We start from the raw sequence: 17461 nt of genomic DNA, 5'->3' as shown, positions 1-17461 counted from the left end.
TGGAGTGTCCTGCAATTTCCTATACCCCACCCCATTCATCTCGCGCCTCTGTAAATAGACATGCCATGTGTAGTGAACATCTGTTGCATGCATATGCCCAGCACTCCTTCTCCTTCCTTAGATAACGGAAACTCAACTTTCCTTTGGGGAACTCTGCCTTGCCAATTCGAAGCATTCCTGGTGGGGCTGTCAGCCATGGGGATCCTCCCACCCATCCACCCCAAAGGGTGGGCACAGGACTCCAGGTACGTCCATCAAACTCTCTCCTAGGGAATTTGAATCTGGGATGGAGTCGCTACTGACTACAGAAGGCAGTTGGCTTAGAATCATCCAAAGCCCTCCAGCCCATGGGTTCCTGCCACACGGGCTCCCATAGCTGCCCTGGTCTCTGGCTTCCCAGGCCTGGCTGTTGATCACCTCCTTCAGGACCCTGTATCTTTCCAATAAATTCTTTTTCCCCAGTTCAGTTTACTAGAGTCGGCTTCTAGAACTTGCAGTCAAAGCTGATGTGTAGCCCGTATTCTTGTACCTCCCTGCTTTTCTAGCCCCTCCCCTTCCTCTTAACCCACCTGCAGACCCGTTTTCACTTTCCACACCCTGAAAAACTTTATGCTCCCAACCATTTTCTCCTATCCAGGTCTGCTCTCAGGAAATGGTCTACACCCATCATTACACTTCAGAGTGAATGAAAACTTTGTCTTGCTCTTCTAAGAGAAGATGGATTTCCAGCCCTGTGTCTAAGTGTTCACTGAGTGCCTTTGTCTCTTGTTTCAGGAATGAGAGGTATTCATGAAGAGGTGGAAGACATGTTTTGGGGACAGAGTGGGCCTTCCCCCAAACACCCTGAAATGGGTCCTGACCACTTCTCGCTGGCACTCATCACTTGCATGCAGTGGGAACTGCCTTCTCCAGTAACTGCTTATATCTGCCCTCCACAAGTATCATGTCAAGTTTTGTCTCCACTGGAGTTACCTGCTTCAAGTGGTAAGATCTTGATTCAGTGCAAATGAGCACCTACAGTATGCAAGACCCTCAACCATCTGTATCCAGGATACAAATGTGCTTAGTTGATGTTGATGGTAGTCTTGTTGAGCAAACGGACTCCACCCCACCATGTCTCCTACATGAGCCGAATGGAGAGCTGAGCTAATGGCCCTGGGACCACAAAGGAGGGAGGACGGTAGAGAGGAGGGGCCCACCATCTAAGCCACGCGGCTTCTCTCTCTTGGCTTGTGTATAAATTAGGATTCTTCGCTTGCAAGCAACAAAAAGGACTCTGACTAATTTGTACATTAAAAAAAAAAAAGAAGAAGAAGAATGGGGTTACCAGAAAGATTTTAGGAGCAAACAGAATAGATATAAGAACTGAACAGAGGGCCTCCCTGGTGGCGCAGTGGTTGGGAGTCCGCCTGCCGATGCGGGGGACGCGGGTTCGTGCCCTGGTCCGGGAGGATCCCGCGTGCTGCGGAGCGGCTGGGCCCGTGGGCCATGGCTGCTGGGCCTGCGCGTCCGGAGCCTGTGCTCCACAGCGGGAGAGGCCCGCGTACCGCAAAAAAAGAAGGTCAGGAATCTAGGCAGGGATGGGGCTCTCAGGCCCAGAAACTCCTTGGAGTATGTCTGTTTTGGAGCTGCCATTGGGTATTCCAGTTACAAACCGTGTGTCTCTGGGTCAAATCATGAGAGAAAATCTGATTGGCCAGTTTGGGTCATGTGCCCCCTGGCAGGTATTGTAATTGGCTGCCCCATCAGAATGATCTAGAAAATGGAAGCACAGTTACCATTTATTTTTTTTATTTATTTTTTTTTTTGTGGTATGCGGGCCTCTCACTGTTGTGGCCTCTCCCGTTGCGGAGCACAGGCTCCGGATGCGCAGGCTCAGCAGCCATGGCTCACGGGCCCAGCCGCTCCGCGGCATATGGGATCCTCCCAGACCGGGGCACGAACCCGTATCCCCTGCATCGGCAGGCGGACTCTCAACCACTGCGCCACCAGGGAGGCCCCAGTTACCATTTAAAGGAAAAGGAATGTTGATAGCAGAATAAGAGAGCGGAGGGATGCTGGGCAGATGAAATGACAAAGCTCTCCTTAGTCACAGGCTGGAGGATGATACCCCTGTCTGCTGGATCCACCTTTGACTTGGGCTGTACCCACGGCAACCACCGGCTGAGCAAAAGCCTGTAACCAATGAAAATCATGTTGTATAGAGCAAGAGCCTGTAACCAATGAAAATCAGTCTGCTCATGTTGCAGGTGGATGAACTAGAGACAGGAGGTGAATTGTCCCTGGTCACAGCCTCGGTTCTAACGGGCAGCCAGTGCTGAACGAGGAGCACACAGAAAGTCAGGCTGGACCCACAGGCTTCTGCCTCTGGTAGAAATTTTCCACGCCAGCGATGGAGTAGGGGTGAGGGTCCCTATAGACACCACTGGGAGGGGTCCTAGGACCGTGCACGGGAAAGGTTAATGTGGATGCTCCATAAATATTTGTCCAGCGGCCCTGGTCCCACACTGGTGCTGGGGGGCAAAGTGGGCTCCCCCTGCCACCTCTAGTGCTATGCCCAGGATCCAGACAGACACGCCAGCATTGAGCCCCCAGATCCTGGGCCCCTGCAGGAGTGACTGTGTCTGGGGCTGTGTCCAGACCCTGACTCTGGTGGGGCTTTCTGAGCTGGCCTTGGGGCTCCCAATGTGACCCTTCGTCCAGGGCCTCGGGACGGTCCACTGCAGAGAATGCCAGGCTCAGGCCTCTGTCTTGGTCCTGCCTCTCCCTGCTCAGCCTCGCCAGGTCCCTGCAGACCCAGACAAGGCCCGTCCCTCTCGGTGTTTACAGTCTGTGAATGCTTGTGGCCATTTCTGCCGCCCCGGCAGGGCTGGGAGGACTCATCCATCCTGCCTGCCCTTATTAAGTCAGTCGACCGTCAGATTTGCCTCTTTTTGGCTACAGCTGACGACCGCCCTGGGGCCTTTTCCCTCCCCAGCGTTGGCAGGGTGCCTCAGCAGCCCCTTGGCTCTCTCTCCCCCTATGCCACCGACGCTTGGCATCTTTCTAATCCCCTTTTCCCTAGGAGGTCTCATTTCAGCCTTAGCTGATCTGCCCTTACCTCCCAAGTCCCCTCTCTTGGAAGTTCCAGCCTCCAGCTTGAGAATTCAGGGTGTGGAGAAGGGATGGGCCCTGTTCCCACTCGCTTGGTCCTCTCCTGTCCAGCTGGCACGGGGAGGCCCTTCCCTTTGCTGGCCTTCACATGCTGGGCCGTTTCCGCCTGCTTCTAGCTCATTAGCGCAGGTACGCTGGGAGCCAGACCTGTCTCCTGCCCCAACACTGAGCTCACAGCCCTGCTTCTTCCTGGGCGGCCCCTCCCTGCTTCTCTGCCCCTGCACCCTTCGTTTCCCACCCAGTCTGGAGCACTTGGCACGTGGTGTGCCACCCTCCTCCCCTCCCCCACCCCCACAGGTCCTCTCTCTCTCTCTCTCTCTCTGGTTTTCCCTGGCCTGGCTCTCTTTCCAGAGTCTGGAAATGGGGAAGCCTTTCTGCTTGGGGATCCTATGGATCTAGCCCAACCTTCCTCAGCCATTATGGAACCAGTGCAAAAGTCCACGGGCAGGTTTTGTTGGGGTGAACTTAAGAGGTCATGACTCCTAGTGCTGGATGGGACCGCCTCAAGCCATCTAGCCCTTTCCCTGTCTTCTGGAAAAAACATTAAAACCATCCTGCTTCCTTGGCACTTTGGGGCAGTTCTCCTTGTACCTCAAAATGAAGAGACTGCGGGCTCTGTGAGGGGGCCTGGCACGTAGAAGATGCCCCACAAATATTTTCCGGACGAATGAATTGTAAGTGTCTGTTTTGGTGAACAGGCAGCACCATAGCTTGTCAGATCCACTCTAGGGGCTGTTAAGAAGGAGCCCTTCCCCTTCGCAATGGAATCAGAGTTCATGCTGGAGCAATGCCAGCAGCTACAGTCATGACCATAGGCAACCAGGGCCATGCAGAAGCTCCACACAGCTTTCCAAGTCCTTGAAAATAAGGCTTTTCCAACTTCTAGATGCTGGTTTTTATTTCTACACCATAGTGGCCATTCCTGGTGGGTGACGAAGACAGGGCATCAAACAAACGAAGCCCCTATTAAGAAATCTGCATTCAATTCTTCTTGAACTCACTCACATGATGGGTCCCCAGCTCCCTTTTGCCCCTCAGGAGATGTGCAGATACATTTGTGTTTCATCTCCTCCTCTCCTTCCTCCCTCAGGAACCCTCCACGTGTTTACCATGAACTTCATCTTGCATCCTCTCCCTCACATATCTTACCTCGGGGGGGTGTTGGATGAGTTTGCGTCAGAGACACAAAGGCAGCACCAGTCCTCTCATAGCATCTCTCTGGCAGTTCAGCCTATTTCCTCCGGTCCCCCAGGATTACTCAGTTCTCTGTACTGACTTTGGTGAAACCTGCTGTTGTGTGACCACTGACCCGGAGCTAGCTCATGGCTCAAAGGAACTCTCAGTGGCCGAAGGACTCCTGGACCACAGCAGTGGGGTCCCTGGGGGTTCAGGAGGCAGAGCCACTCTGCCTTCCCAAAGGTCAGCTCTCAATGTCTGAGATGAGGAGTCCAAGTCCAAGAGTGGAGAGGAGGCCTTGGGCAAAGAGAGGTAATGAAATCTTAGGAAAACCCTGGGCCTTTCATATACTGAGATGCTCCTTAGCGGTCTTCCTCCCGTGTAGAAATCCTTTCTAAACACCCATGCAGCCTCTCTCTGAGCACTTCAGAGAGTGCATCACTCAGCAATGGAATCTGTCCTGTTGTTGGCCAACTCTAAAAGTTGCATTTACTGTAAGTGGAAATCTGTGTTCACATGTTTTTTCTTGTTCCTGACTCTGGATCTGGAACAACACTGTGGGCCCTACTGTGACAGAGACAAGAAAATTAACCTTCCATTTTATGTGACATCTCAGTAGCTTTGACTACAGTTGGCCATGCTTTCCTTCTTTTTTTTTTTTTTTTTTTGCGGTACGCGGGCCTCTCACTGTTGTGGCCTCTTCCGTTGTGGAGCACAGGCTCCGGACGCGCAGGCTCAGCGGCCATGGCCCACGGGCCCAGCCACTCCACGGCATGTGGGATCTTCCCGGACCGGGGCACGAACCCGTGTCCCCTGCATCAGCAGGCGGACTCTCAACCACTGCGCCACCAGGAAAGCCCCATGCTTTCCTTCTTTAAATCTTCTCTTTCCTTGGATTCTGTGCCACTTCCTCCTTCCACTTTGAATAATCCTTTACTATTTCCCTTGCAGGATTATTCTCTTTCCCCCAACCTCAAAATACTAAACCCTTAACTCTTGAAAAATAACATTATTGATGCATATTTTGTAATCATGTAATGCACTATGTTCAAATTTACAATTCAATTATTTTTTTAGTAAATTTACCAAGTTGTGCAACCATCACTAGAAATCAGGTTTAGAACATTTTTATCACCCCAATCAGACCTCTTGTGCTCATTTACTGTTAATACCCCTCCCCCCACTCCCACTCCTGTCCCTTGAATCTATTTTCTGTCTCCATAGCCTTGCCCTTTTTGGATATTTCATATAAATGCCATCATACAATATACGGTGTTATGACTGGCTTCTTTCACTGAGCATAATGTGGTTGAAGTTCGTCAATGTGGTAGTTGAAGTTCATCCATATACTGGTAATTTACTCCTTTTTATTGCTGAGTAGTATTTCTTTGTATGGATATACCAGATTTCGTCTGTCCATTCACCAGTCTATGGGCATTTAGACAATAGCTAACCTTTGGTTTTTATGAATAATGCTGTTAAGTCTGTATTATTCGTGTGTAAGTCTTTACATAGATATACTCTAACCCTTAACTCTTCTTACTCCTAAGGCAGTCTCTTCCAAATCCACAATTCTAAAGCCCACACCCACAGCCTTTTTCCTCCTGGGCCCACAGTTAGAATACATTTTCCAGCCTTCCTTGTTGTAAGGTATGGCCATGTGACTGTGTTCTAGTCAATGAAATGTGGGCAGAGTGATGTTTGCCTCTTCCAGACATTGCCCTTAGAAAACCTGTGCTATTCTCCACATTTTTTTCTCTCCATTTATTGGCTGAAGGACAAGAAGGAAGCATCTCTATATTGGCACTCCATGATGGAAGGATCCTAGGGCTCTGCATGACCATGTGGATCAGAGCTCCACTTGACGTGAACAAAAATAAACTTACTTTTTTGGGATTATTTGTTACTGCAGTTAACCTGTTATGACTAATGCAAACATAGAACAACTCAATCCCTCTCTTACCTGATAATCCTGCAATGGTTGAAGATTGCCAGACTCTCCTCTAACAGGATTTCTCTTCTCCAGTATCTCAACTATTCCTCCTGGGTTATTTATTTATTTATTTATTTTGCGGTACGCGGGCCTCCCACTGTTGTGGCCTCTCCCATTGCGGAGCACAGGCTCTGGACGTGCAGGCTCAGCAGCTATGGCTCACGGGCCCAGCTGCTCCGCGGCATGTGGGCTCTTCCCGGACCGGGGCACGAACCCGTGTCCCCTGCATCGGCAGGTGGACTCTCAACTACTGCGCCACCAGGGAAGCCCGTCCTGGGTTATTTTTTATCTTCATTCAGGTCACCTTCTCCTAGACATACTTCAGGGTTATGATAAGCCGTTTAAGACATGGCAGCAGAATTAAGCACAAAACTGTTATTGTGTTATAACAGCTTGGAGTACACTGTTACCCTTCCTGTACTGAGCCCTGGATTCTACCCAAGATGGTACTAGACCTTTTAGAAGTTTACATTGTTGGTTTATTTCAAACTAATGGTTAACTAGGATCTTCCTTTTCAACAGTGTCTGCCCGCCCCCACCCCCACCCCCAAAATAAGGTCATTTCACTGAACTGCTATCAAAGCAAGTGTCTCTCATTCTTTAATTATTGCCTTTTTTGGACTAAGATGCAAGACTTTTTCACTTATCTCTATTAACTCTCAATTTATCTGTATCAGTATAAATCTTGCTTCTACCCTCCAGTTTATCATTTATTCCTCCAGTTCTATGTCATGTGACAATTTGATAAAAATGCTTTTTCTGACTTCATCCAAATTGTGAGAAGTCTTGCACAGGCCCCAGCCCTGTCTCATGTGCTACTATAGATCTCAGTGACCTCCATCCATCCTTCAATGTGGGGAATAATTGTTTCCCCACATAATTGCCTTACTGTAGGCTCTGTATTTTTCCCAGCTTATCCACATTAAATATCACTTGAATTTCATTCAACTATCATTCAAAAATCTGACAACATTTCTCTGATAAGGAACCCCATCCAAAAAAGGAAATGGGGTAGACTCTGGTTTGATTTAATTTTTGCAAACTTGGCTCTAGTAGTCATCATTGTGCCCCTTCCTCACCATCTTTTCCACCTTCTCTGGGCTGACACTTGCCCTGCCTTCCAGACCCCACTCAGACAGAATCCTCTCTAGGATCTTCCCTGACCAACTGTCCCATGTTCCCCGCCCGCAGTGCTCTGTCCTCGCATTCACATGCTCCCTGAGATTATCTCAGTCACAGCACTTACCATGAGAGGTGTTGCTGCCTTTCCTACTACACTGGACACTCCTTGAGGACAGGGACTAAGCCTTATTCTTCTTGGCAATGCTGATGCCTGACAAAAAGATGTTCAATAAATGATGGCTGAAATGCACAGGGCACTCCCCAGAATATCTGTTTGACATCAAGCCCATATGGCTTACCTCTCTATGGGGCAAAGCTATGAGGGAGGCTGCAGAGTGGGTGGGCTTGGATATGCATATTATGATACTCAGGCATGATGTAACTTCAGCAACATGAGCCTGTGGGATTATAGAGGGACCTGAGGCCCAGGAAGAGTGAGACTGGGGGACAGGAGCCTGACTGGGGGGCTGAGTCTCCAGGGGTCCAGAGAGAGGGGGGAATTCAGACAATAGAGGTACCTGGGTAAAGGGTTGGCAAAGAAGAGACATAGTTGGGTGGGTGGGTCATGGCATCAGGAGGACAGGGGCCGGGCAAGACTTGCTCTATTGGCAGTTCCACAATTTCTATAAAAGAGGAGCCATGTTGGGGGACAGACTGGGTGGAGGGGATTGATTTTTTTGTTTTTTGTTTTTTGTTTTTTTGCGGTACGCGGGCCTCTCACTGTTGTGGCCTCTCCCGTTGCGGAGCACAGGCTCCGGATGCGCAGGCTCAGCGGCCATGGCGCACGGGACCAGCTGCTCCGCGGCATGTGGGATCTTCCCAGACCAGGGCACGAACCCGTGTCCCCTGCATCGGCAGGCGGACTCTCAACCACTGCGCCACCAGGGAAGCCCGGGGATTGTTTTTAAGCATGGCAAATTCACTGGCTTCATGTCGATTGGTGTTTATTTGGGATGACTTTGGGTGGGTTGATGGAGGTTAAGAGCATGCCACTTCCTCCTCACACAAATGACTCCTTGCAGTTGACCAGAGGACATCAGTCTCAGAATTCCAGATAAATAGTCTGTCCCCTCCAGGGCCAGCTGGTGGCTTAGATGCGGGGAACGGGTCCTTCTTTCTGAGAAAAGGAGCTGACTAGAGCTAAGCATGCCATTCATTGATCCCAGCCTACCCCTCCAGCCTCATCTCCTTCCATAACCCCATTCCTATCCAAACTCCAACCACATAAGTTACTTGTCATTCCCCCTAACAGCCCAGGCTTCATCTTACATCCCTGCCTTTCCCTATGCAGTGCTTCTCCTTGGCATGGCCCCCCTCCTACATAGTGAACTCTCCCTTAGCCTTCAAGATTCAAGTCAAAGTCAGGGCTCTCTGAGAAATGCTCCCTAGCCAACCCCACTTGCATGGTTAGTGGTTTTTCTTCAGTGAGCACACAAGATGGTTAATTCCCATCCCACAGGCAGTGAGGATGTCCTACCCACCCCCAGTGCCTAACACCGTGTTTGGCACATACCAGGTGCTCAAAAAATGTTTGTGGAATGGGAAGACCTCGTGATGCCAGCCAAGCAGGCTAAGCATTAGAAGGTAGGCAGGAGCTCAGAGGCAGCTCAGGCAGCGAAAGGAACTCCAACTCTCACCAAATAGTACACCTGAGAATGTCAGCACACATCTTGAGACTGAAATTGCAGGTGGCAGAATGCAGCAGCTAAATAGGGTGGGTGTGTCTGTCTGTGGTGTGTGTGTGTGTGTGTGTGTGTGAGTGTGTGAGTGTGTGAAAGAGAGAAAGAGAGAGAGAAAGAGGAGAGGGGGCAGAGAGGGAGGCCAGTCCTCTGTGGAGCAATGGCTCAATCAGAAAAGGGGACTGTTTCCCCTCAATCATCATGGACCCTTCTACGTTTCTTCTTGCCATCTGGAAGAAGGGAGATGATGACAGCTTATCTCCAGTACACCCTCCCTGGCTCCCAGCCCCCTCCCTCCCCACCAGCGGCTTTGGCACTTGCACCTACCCTGTCAGAGATGTTCTCAGGCTCTGAGGCCCCACTGCTGACATGCACAGCCACTCTTGGCTTCCCTGGCCCAGACAGCCAAATAGCTCCCAGCTTCTTGAGGGAGTTGAAAGAGAAAGAGTTGAGAGGCCTGGGAGTCAGGAGACCCTGGTTCAAGTGCTGGGGCTGCCAGTAGCCAGTCATGTGACTTTGGACAAGCATCTCTCCAGCTTTGGGCCTCAGTTTCCTCAACCGTAAATTGAAGGAATGGGCTGGTTGATCTCTCAGGGAGGTCCTCTCCAGGGTTCACATTCTGTGGATCCTGCAGTTCTTGGATCCATGCCCATCCCTTGTCTGTCTGCTCCTCAGATCAAAATCTTAGTGTTAACAGGGAATGTGACTTCATCCAGTAAAACCCTCTCTTTTATACATGAGGAAACTGAAGTCTGGGGAGGGCCAGGGGCACGACAGGGAGACACTGGGGGCATAATGCAGGACCAGAACCAGGGTCTGTGTTCCCTGCTGTGATCTGACCTTGTCCTTGAAGGACTGCCTTGTTCCCAAGCTGCCCAGAACAGGTTGATGCAGGGCACGGTGGAGCCTTGGTCTTCTTCAGGCAGTCAGCTCAGGGCCACTGCCTTTTGAGACTGTCAAAGAAGCCCACTACCCTGGACTAAACTCAGGTCCAGAGACCTGAGCTTCAGCCCTCTCTGTGTTACCGTCCAGCTGCGTGACCCCAGGCAAGTCATTAGACCTCTTCGGCTTTATTGTTCTATGGTTATATGGACCCCCTTTGACTGTGAGCTCTCAGAAATGAGGACTTACCTGTTGTTTTAATCCCAGGGCTTGGCTTTCAAAGTCAAGTGGCTTAGTTCAAATTTTCAAGAGAGGATCTTATTTGTCCAGTAACCAATGACGTACGCATTCAAATCAGACCACAGAAGTCTTAGGTACAGAAGTCTTAGGTCACTGACCAGCCAATGTCAAGGCTGCCCCGGGTCATGTGTTCATCCCTGGTCCAGTCGGCTGTGGTCCAGAGTGTTGTGTTGGTAAATACAGTTGTATCTAGGCGCTGTGCTTTAAAGGACTACTATGATAATCTCTTGCTGGTGAGGAAACTGGCTCAAAGAGATTAAGTCACTTGAGCCAAAGACACACAGCTGGTGAATGATCGTGCTGAGTGGCACGCCAAAGCCCCGTGTATTTCCCACTTCTCTGGGACCTACAGCGGTGGACTAGTCATGCAGGGCAGAGTGCGGTCCAGGAGTTCAGGGAGGGAGCGAGCTTTCTGGACTTGGTGGTGGGGTTCTAGGAAGTCTTCTCGGAGGAAGTGGGAGTTTTCAGATGGGAATTAAAGGACAGGCAGGCAGGGGTGGGGAGAACATCCCAGGTAAAGAAAATGGTGTGAGCCGAGGAATTTGGGTAAGGGGACATGGGTGGGGAAACTGGGGGGAGTTCTGGGTGCGTGGGACTGTGTTGAGTATCTGCAAACAGGAGGGGAAGGGTATGAAACCAGCTTGGGTGCGGGGCCGGTAAGAAGTTTGGGCTTGATCTGTGAGGTAGTGGGGAGCCACTGAAGATTGTTGAGCAGGTTTTGGCCTCATCAATCCTGTGCAACCAGAAAAATGTATGATTCGTTGTTTACAAGTCTGTTTCTCCCTCACTGCTGTCTTCGGGCAGAGGTGGGGAGGGGTGGAGTGCTGCTGAGGAGGTGCTGGTGGCACCAGCATCTTCACGCCAGGGCCTGAGGAGGAGTGAGAAGAAAGTGCGTGGTGGCCAGGGCTTCAGGACTGGCGGTGGAGGGTGAAGAGGAGGCGAGGAGCCGGAGATGCCTTTCCTTCCTCCCTTGGCCATCAGCCTCCTCCGGCCCGAGGTCTGGTCTGGTGAGGCAGAGCACAGGGCATGCCTCTGCTGTCTGTGTGAGTTCCTGAGGAGTGAGATCTTTAATTTTTGTCTGCTGAGTCCCAATGGGCGAGGAGCCAGCCTGTGTTACAACCTCCCCGAGGCCCCTGGGCCAAGGCACTCAGACCAGAGTGGACGGAAACAAGGAATGAGTCATGTAGACTGGCTGGGGCCCGCTGGGATCTGGCTGCACCTCCTCCTACCCACCCCCCACCCCACCGAAGCCTGGTGTCTGTACCCTGTCCTGGGGAGTCTGGGGGTTTGGGGCCTGTCCCTAAGGGCTTGGGGTCCTAGAGAGAGGGGATGCAGGGCACCAGGGAAAACCTCACTGAGTATCCCGATTCTCCGCGTATAATTAGGGGAAAATGGACATCAGAAGGTGGTGGCAGAAGGTGTCATCCCTCTTTCTTTGTCTTGATGAAGAGTGAGCTGCTTATGGGCTTACTCTGGGAAAGACCCTACGGCAGCCCCTGTGCTCTGTTCCCCCAAACCCCTATCCCTTGGGCTGTGAGGGATGCCGCTGTGTCCCAGCAGGAAGCCAGGTGGGGACAGGCTGGGAGACGTCAGCAACAGCCGAGGAAAATTGCTTCCTGCTCAACTTGTCCTCAAATTCCTGCCCAGCCATTCCAGAATCCAGGATAGGGCTGCATCGTCCTTCAGCCCACAGGGCTTTCTCCCTGGGCATTTGGAAAGGATAATACAGTGTGTAATCTGTCCCTACCTGAATAACTCCCTCATCACCAGGAGAGCACCTGAAACCCCTGTGGTCCTACAGGGGGAATTAAAAGAAGGAGGCCTTCTGGGCTGCTCACATCGTTTTCCTGCTCAGGTCTTCAGAGACTCAGCTCGGGGAGAAGTTATGCTTCAGCCCCCAGGAGTTCTAGAGGATTCCACTCCAGCCAGAGGCTGAAGGGATTTATGCAGGTAAATAGGAAATGTGGTCTGAACTTTAGCTAAATGCACAGAGCTTTCGGGTCAGCCCACCCTTGTATCAAGGATTGGAAATGAAGGGAAACGGAGTGAAATCAGTTATTTTGAAGAGCTGCCCGTTCCACATCATTGCAGGACATCCTGGAGTGAGTGCAGTGTGCTGTAGTGGAAACAGCACGGACTTTGGAGCCGGTCAGACCTTTTAGTTGAATCCTGGCTCGACTCCTGGCTGTATGACCTTGAGCAAGAGACTTCACCCCTCTGAGTCTGTGAAGTGGAAATTACGATGCCTACCTCACAGGGCCACGTAGATGCTCTATCTGTGCTCTAAAGAGAAAAGTTGAGGGTTGAGATGAGCCTTACTCAGAAATGGAGAACGACTTGATGTAAGTAAGCTTATTTCCTTCCTCCCCCTTGGTGAGAGGGAATCAGATTCAGTGAAACTCCCCATGATGACTTTTGCCTGCCCTTGACCTAAAATAGACCCCTAGCTGTAAATAGGCCTGAGAAGAGTGGGATGTGCTTGATGGGGGCCAGCTCGTGACAGCGATTTCATATGTCCATCAGCACCAAACACCCCACACCACACCACAAAAGGCTGCGAATGCTTCTGGTTCCCAGACATCAGCAGCCAGAGGTGCGATTCCAGAGAAATGCTCCTCTGGAAGCTGGCATTTGTATAGTGTCTGGAACCAGAAAAACCAGGAGTGAATCCTAGTGTAAGCAAGTACTAGCTTTGTGATTGTGGGTAAGTCATTTTACCTCTCTGAGCTTTCATTCCCTCTTCTGCTACATGATGAAATAATAGTACTTTCTTCAGAAGGTTATTATGAGGATTAAAGGAGAATGACTGTAAAACACTTAGCACAGTGCCTGGTACCTTTTAAAAGCTCCAGAAATATCAGCTGGCAAATGAAGTAGCAGTCATTGAACCCCTCCCATCAGAGGGTAGATAGGGCTGGTTATCTATGTGCCCTGAAGGTGGGGTGGCAAGAAAAGCATCATTATCTCTCTTTTCAGATGGGAAAATAGAAGCCAAGCATAGCTGAGAGCTGAGCTCACCGAAGACAGAAACATTCACTGCACCCGGAGGGGACAGTACTGGCAGACCGGAGCAGGGTGGCTGTGAGTACTGGGGGGTTGCCAGGCCATGGCGTCTGAGGTGGCGTGGTCTTGGCAGCCCCTGTGGGCCTTGGAGGCCTCGAGCAGGAGGGAGCTGGCGCCTTTTCATACAGCCTCCACCTTCCAGACTGGAGGCTGAGGCTGCATGGTGCAGGGTCCCAGCCTCCCAGTCTCTGGACAAGGACGTCTGAGCCCGTGAGCTGCTCCCATCTGGAAGGCTGGGGGCCCAATCAACCTTCCTTCAGCTGTTCCGCCCACTGATTAACCAGGAAATGTGTTATTTGTTCTGAGCAGGGGAACAAGCTCTCCTGGGGAGAGGAATTCAGGACTGGAGGTCCAGTCACTTCCAAGGAACAAAAATCCTTGGAATTCTGTCCAGAGTCTGGGTCTCAGCAAAGGGAGCAGAAATGCGGTCCTTGTTTTTGGTCCTTATTTACCAAGTTAGTTCAGGTTCTGGTAGCTCTCTGGCTGCCGGCGTTATTCCAAGACATGGGAAAGCAATGAGGTTGCCTCGAGTGTCTAGCAGACTGCCATCCCCTCTCATGGTGCACGTGTCCCGGCAAAACTTTCCCCACTGGAATCTTTTTAGCAGCCCCTTGGGACTCTCTCTGCAGGGTTTCCAGAGACGATTTCCCTCTCCAGACCCAAGGGGTGGGTTAGTTGGCTTAGCAACATTTTGTGCCTCTTTAGGGGGGAAGCGGGAATCAGGGGTAGGGAAGTGACAAGTGGTGAGTCAGGGGACTTGCTGGAAACGGTTAGCTCCCCTTCTTTTCCTGAGCAGGGAAGGGAGAGAGGGACAGAAAGTTCTGATACCTACCCCCTGGGAACTGAGTGGCGGGCTAGCCGTCAGGGAAGAGGCTGGCGAATGTGCGGTGGAGAGTCTTAGGTGGGGACAGCTGCAGAGATGGCTGGAAAAGGTACCACTCAATTGTCAGGAGGGCTGCCGAGGCTCAAGCCCAGAGTGAAGGCAAGGTGGTGCAGTCTTAGAAGCTTGGGCTCAGGTGCCACATGACCAAGGCTGGAACACTTCCTCGGCTGCTTATCAGCTGTGTGATTGTGGGCAAGACAGTAACTATTCCCAGCCTCAGTTTCCTCCTTTGTGTACGTGGAAATCACGACACCTCCTTTCTTTGGTTAAAGGAGCCAATTCACGTAGCATGCTTAGCACAGTGCTTGGATCATAGTAGACTCCATAAATTTTAGCAGCTCCAAAAAGGAAAAACAAACAAAAAACTCCCCTGTTTATGGGATTGGAGATTCTGAAGAGCTGCATCAGCAGATCCCAGCGATGACAGGGAAAGGGAGTGACGGGCAGTAAGTGGGAGGCAGGACAGGAGGATGGTGCTGGGATGGGGGAGTAGGAGATGCCAGTCTTCAAAGTAGATTAGCCTGGCTGTGGGCCCCCAGGAGAACAGGGTGGGAATTTCCAAGGACCGCTTGTACTCACCAGGGAGTGGGAGGGGCGCCTAGAGGTGAGGGAAGTGTGTCTGCATGAGGGTTTTGGCTGAGCTGGAGCAGTGAGAGGCTGAATGGGCAGCAGACTTCCAGAAGTGCAGACGGAGGAGACAGAGCAGTAATAATGACTTGGACACGTGGGAGGAAAAAATAGGTCAGGGACGAAGATGATGCCAAGGTTTCTGGCCTTGGGAGGCTCATGGGGATCTGAGGTGAGCGTTGAGGGATGAAGAAGAGAGATCCTAAAGGAGCTGGGGAGGTAGTGGGGTGAGGAAGGGAGCCCAGAACTACAGAACTGGGTAGATAATGAGGCAAGGAGAGGGAAGTGTGGAGCTGAGGCTTTCCCATAGCGGTGAAGGAGCAGTGTATCAGGGAGAGAGCTGAGCATTCTGGGAATTGAGATGGCATTCATCCCAAAATGCAAGGTGCAGAATTCAAGGAGATCCTTAGGGCCAGCCTTAAAGGCAGCAAGCACATGAACTTGGACCAGTAACTCCCACCAGGAACTCAGTTTTTCTCTTTGAAAATGGGTCTAATGATACCAGCCCTCCCTACTTGATGGGATTACCCTGTCATTCATTCAGTTAGCCATCCATTGAACACGTATTTCTTTTCTTTCTTTCTTTCTTTTTTTAAAATATTTATTTATTTATTGGCTGTGCCAGGTCTTAGTTGTGGCACTCGGGATCTTTTTTGCTGTGTGAGGTATCTTCATTGCAGCATGCAGGATCTTTTTTTTTTTTTTTTTTTTAGTTGCAGCATGTGGAATCTTTAGTTGTGGTATGAAAACTCTTGGTTGCAGCATGCAAACTCTTAGTTGCGGCATGTGGGATCTAGTTTCCTGACCAGGAATGGAACCCAGGCCCCCTGCATGTGGAGCGTGGAGTCTTAGCCACTGGACCACCTGGGAAGTCCCTGAACACATATTTCTTGGCTGTCTATTAGAGGCAAGCACTGTTCTAGGTTTTGGGGAAACAGGGGTTAGCCAGGCAGGCAAGATATCTACTCCTTTAGAGCTATCATTGTGGCTTGGGAAGTCAGACAATAATTTTACAGGTTGTTGAACAGGATTTTTCCTGTGGGCTTTGAATTTCTGCTGAAGATGCAGAGGCTAGAACGATAAGGACTAAATATTCTCACATGCCAAAGAGAAATACTAGGCATCTTACTAAAGGCAGAACCAGTTCAACAACTATCAAGATACATCCCTGGATTCCAGCCTAGGAATAAAAAGGGATTGAAGAATGTCATTGAGTCAGAGAACAGTTGCATTAGTAAGCAGGGCTGAGATTTCCCCTGAGGGTACTCCCCAAGCAAACCAAGGGAACAGGGCCCTAAGAAAACCAGTCACAGAGACTGGGGTCCTCCAAAGAAGAGGAAACTAGCATGACTCCCCATAACTCTGTCTCCACTGATGCTGAGGTGCTAGAAGCTGCAAGCGCCCCAAAGCACCAAAGCACAGCAAGAAAGTTCCTGGGAGAACCCAACCTATGTCTTTAGGAATTGGGGATGTACATAAATGAAGAGGCTTGTGTGCATTTTCTGTCTGGAGAATTCTGACCGTGGAGACTGGCTGGAGTGGTCCTTATAGCAGGAAGAGATGCAGCCAGCTCACCACTGGTTTGCTGGCATGGACAGGAAAGTCCCTTGGGGAGTAGGGGACACGGGGAAGTTGTCCAGAGAGTGCCTTGCTATGGTAGTGCAGGGTGGAGATCATGCAGAGAGCTTCCCAAGAACCCACAAATGTGCCCATGAAAGAGCCAGAGCTTGGCACCTGTCAGCCAAGGGCACCTGTCACAAAGGACTTTACCATTTTCCCCCTAACACCTCTCCCCCAACCCTGATGTGGAGGAGCCACAGCAGAAAAGCGAGGTCAGAAAATCAGCCCACACCCCACTCTCCCTAGTACATGATCTTGAGCCAGGGGACAGGCCTGTGGAGGCAGAGGAGGGGTATTAAATTGGATACGAGATTGATTAAATTGGATGAGGTTTTGATTTGGACAGAACCAGACTTGTTGGTGCCTGGAAATTGGTCTTAATTATAGAAACGAAACTGTTCTTGTGACTAACGGCGACGGGCAAGCCAAGGACTCTGCTTGAGATGCCATTAAGGGTGGAGAAGAGAAATTCACCATAATATGGTTGAAGGCAGTGAGGGGAGAAAAATAGAGCTGTTTCCTGATTGTCCCTCTTCAGGTTCAGCCCATTCAATGAATCAGTTATACAGGTAAACAAACAATTTCAACTACTCTAGAGAAATGCAGGTGAAACAGGGTGATGTATTAGAAAGTGATGACTTGGGAGTGGGAAGAAGACTGCTCTAGGTTGGGGGGTCAGGGATGGCCTCTCCAGGGGGTGATGCTTGAGCTGAGAGGTGAAGTAATGAGCGTATCCTGTAAAACATCCTGGAGATGAGTGTTTCAGGGAGAGGGAAGTGGGCATTAACTTAGCCTGTTCAAGGAGTAGAGAGGAGGCCAGTGCAGCTGCAGTGTGGTGAGTGCCCCAGCAAGAGGTGAGATAGATCAGAGAGGGGGCCAGTCCTGCAGGGCTTTGGAGGCCAAGGTCAGGAGTCGAGGCTGTTCTTCAACATTAGACTGGGTCTGTCCTTTGTGTGGTGTGGG

This window comes from Hyperoodon ampullatus, assembly GCF_949752795.1.
Source record: "Hyperoodon ampullatus genome assembly, chromosome: 3".
NCBI lineage: Eukaryota > Metazoa > Chordata > Mammalia > Artiodactyla > Ziphiidae > Hyperoodon > Hyperoodon ampullatus.
The sequence above is the reverse complement of the archived record's forward strand: the minus strand, read 5'-3'. Positions refer to the sequence as shown.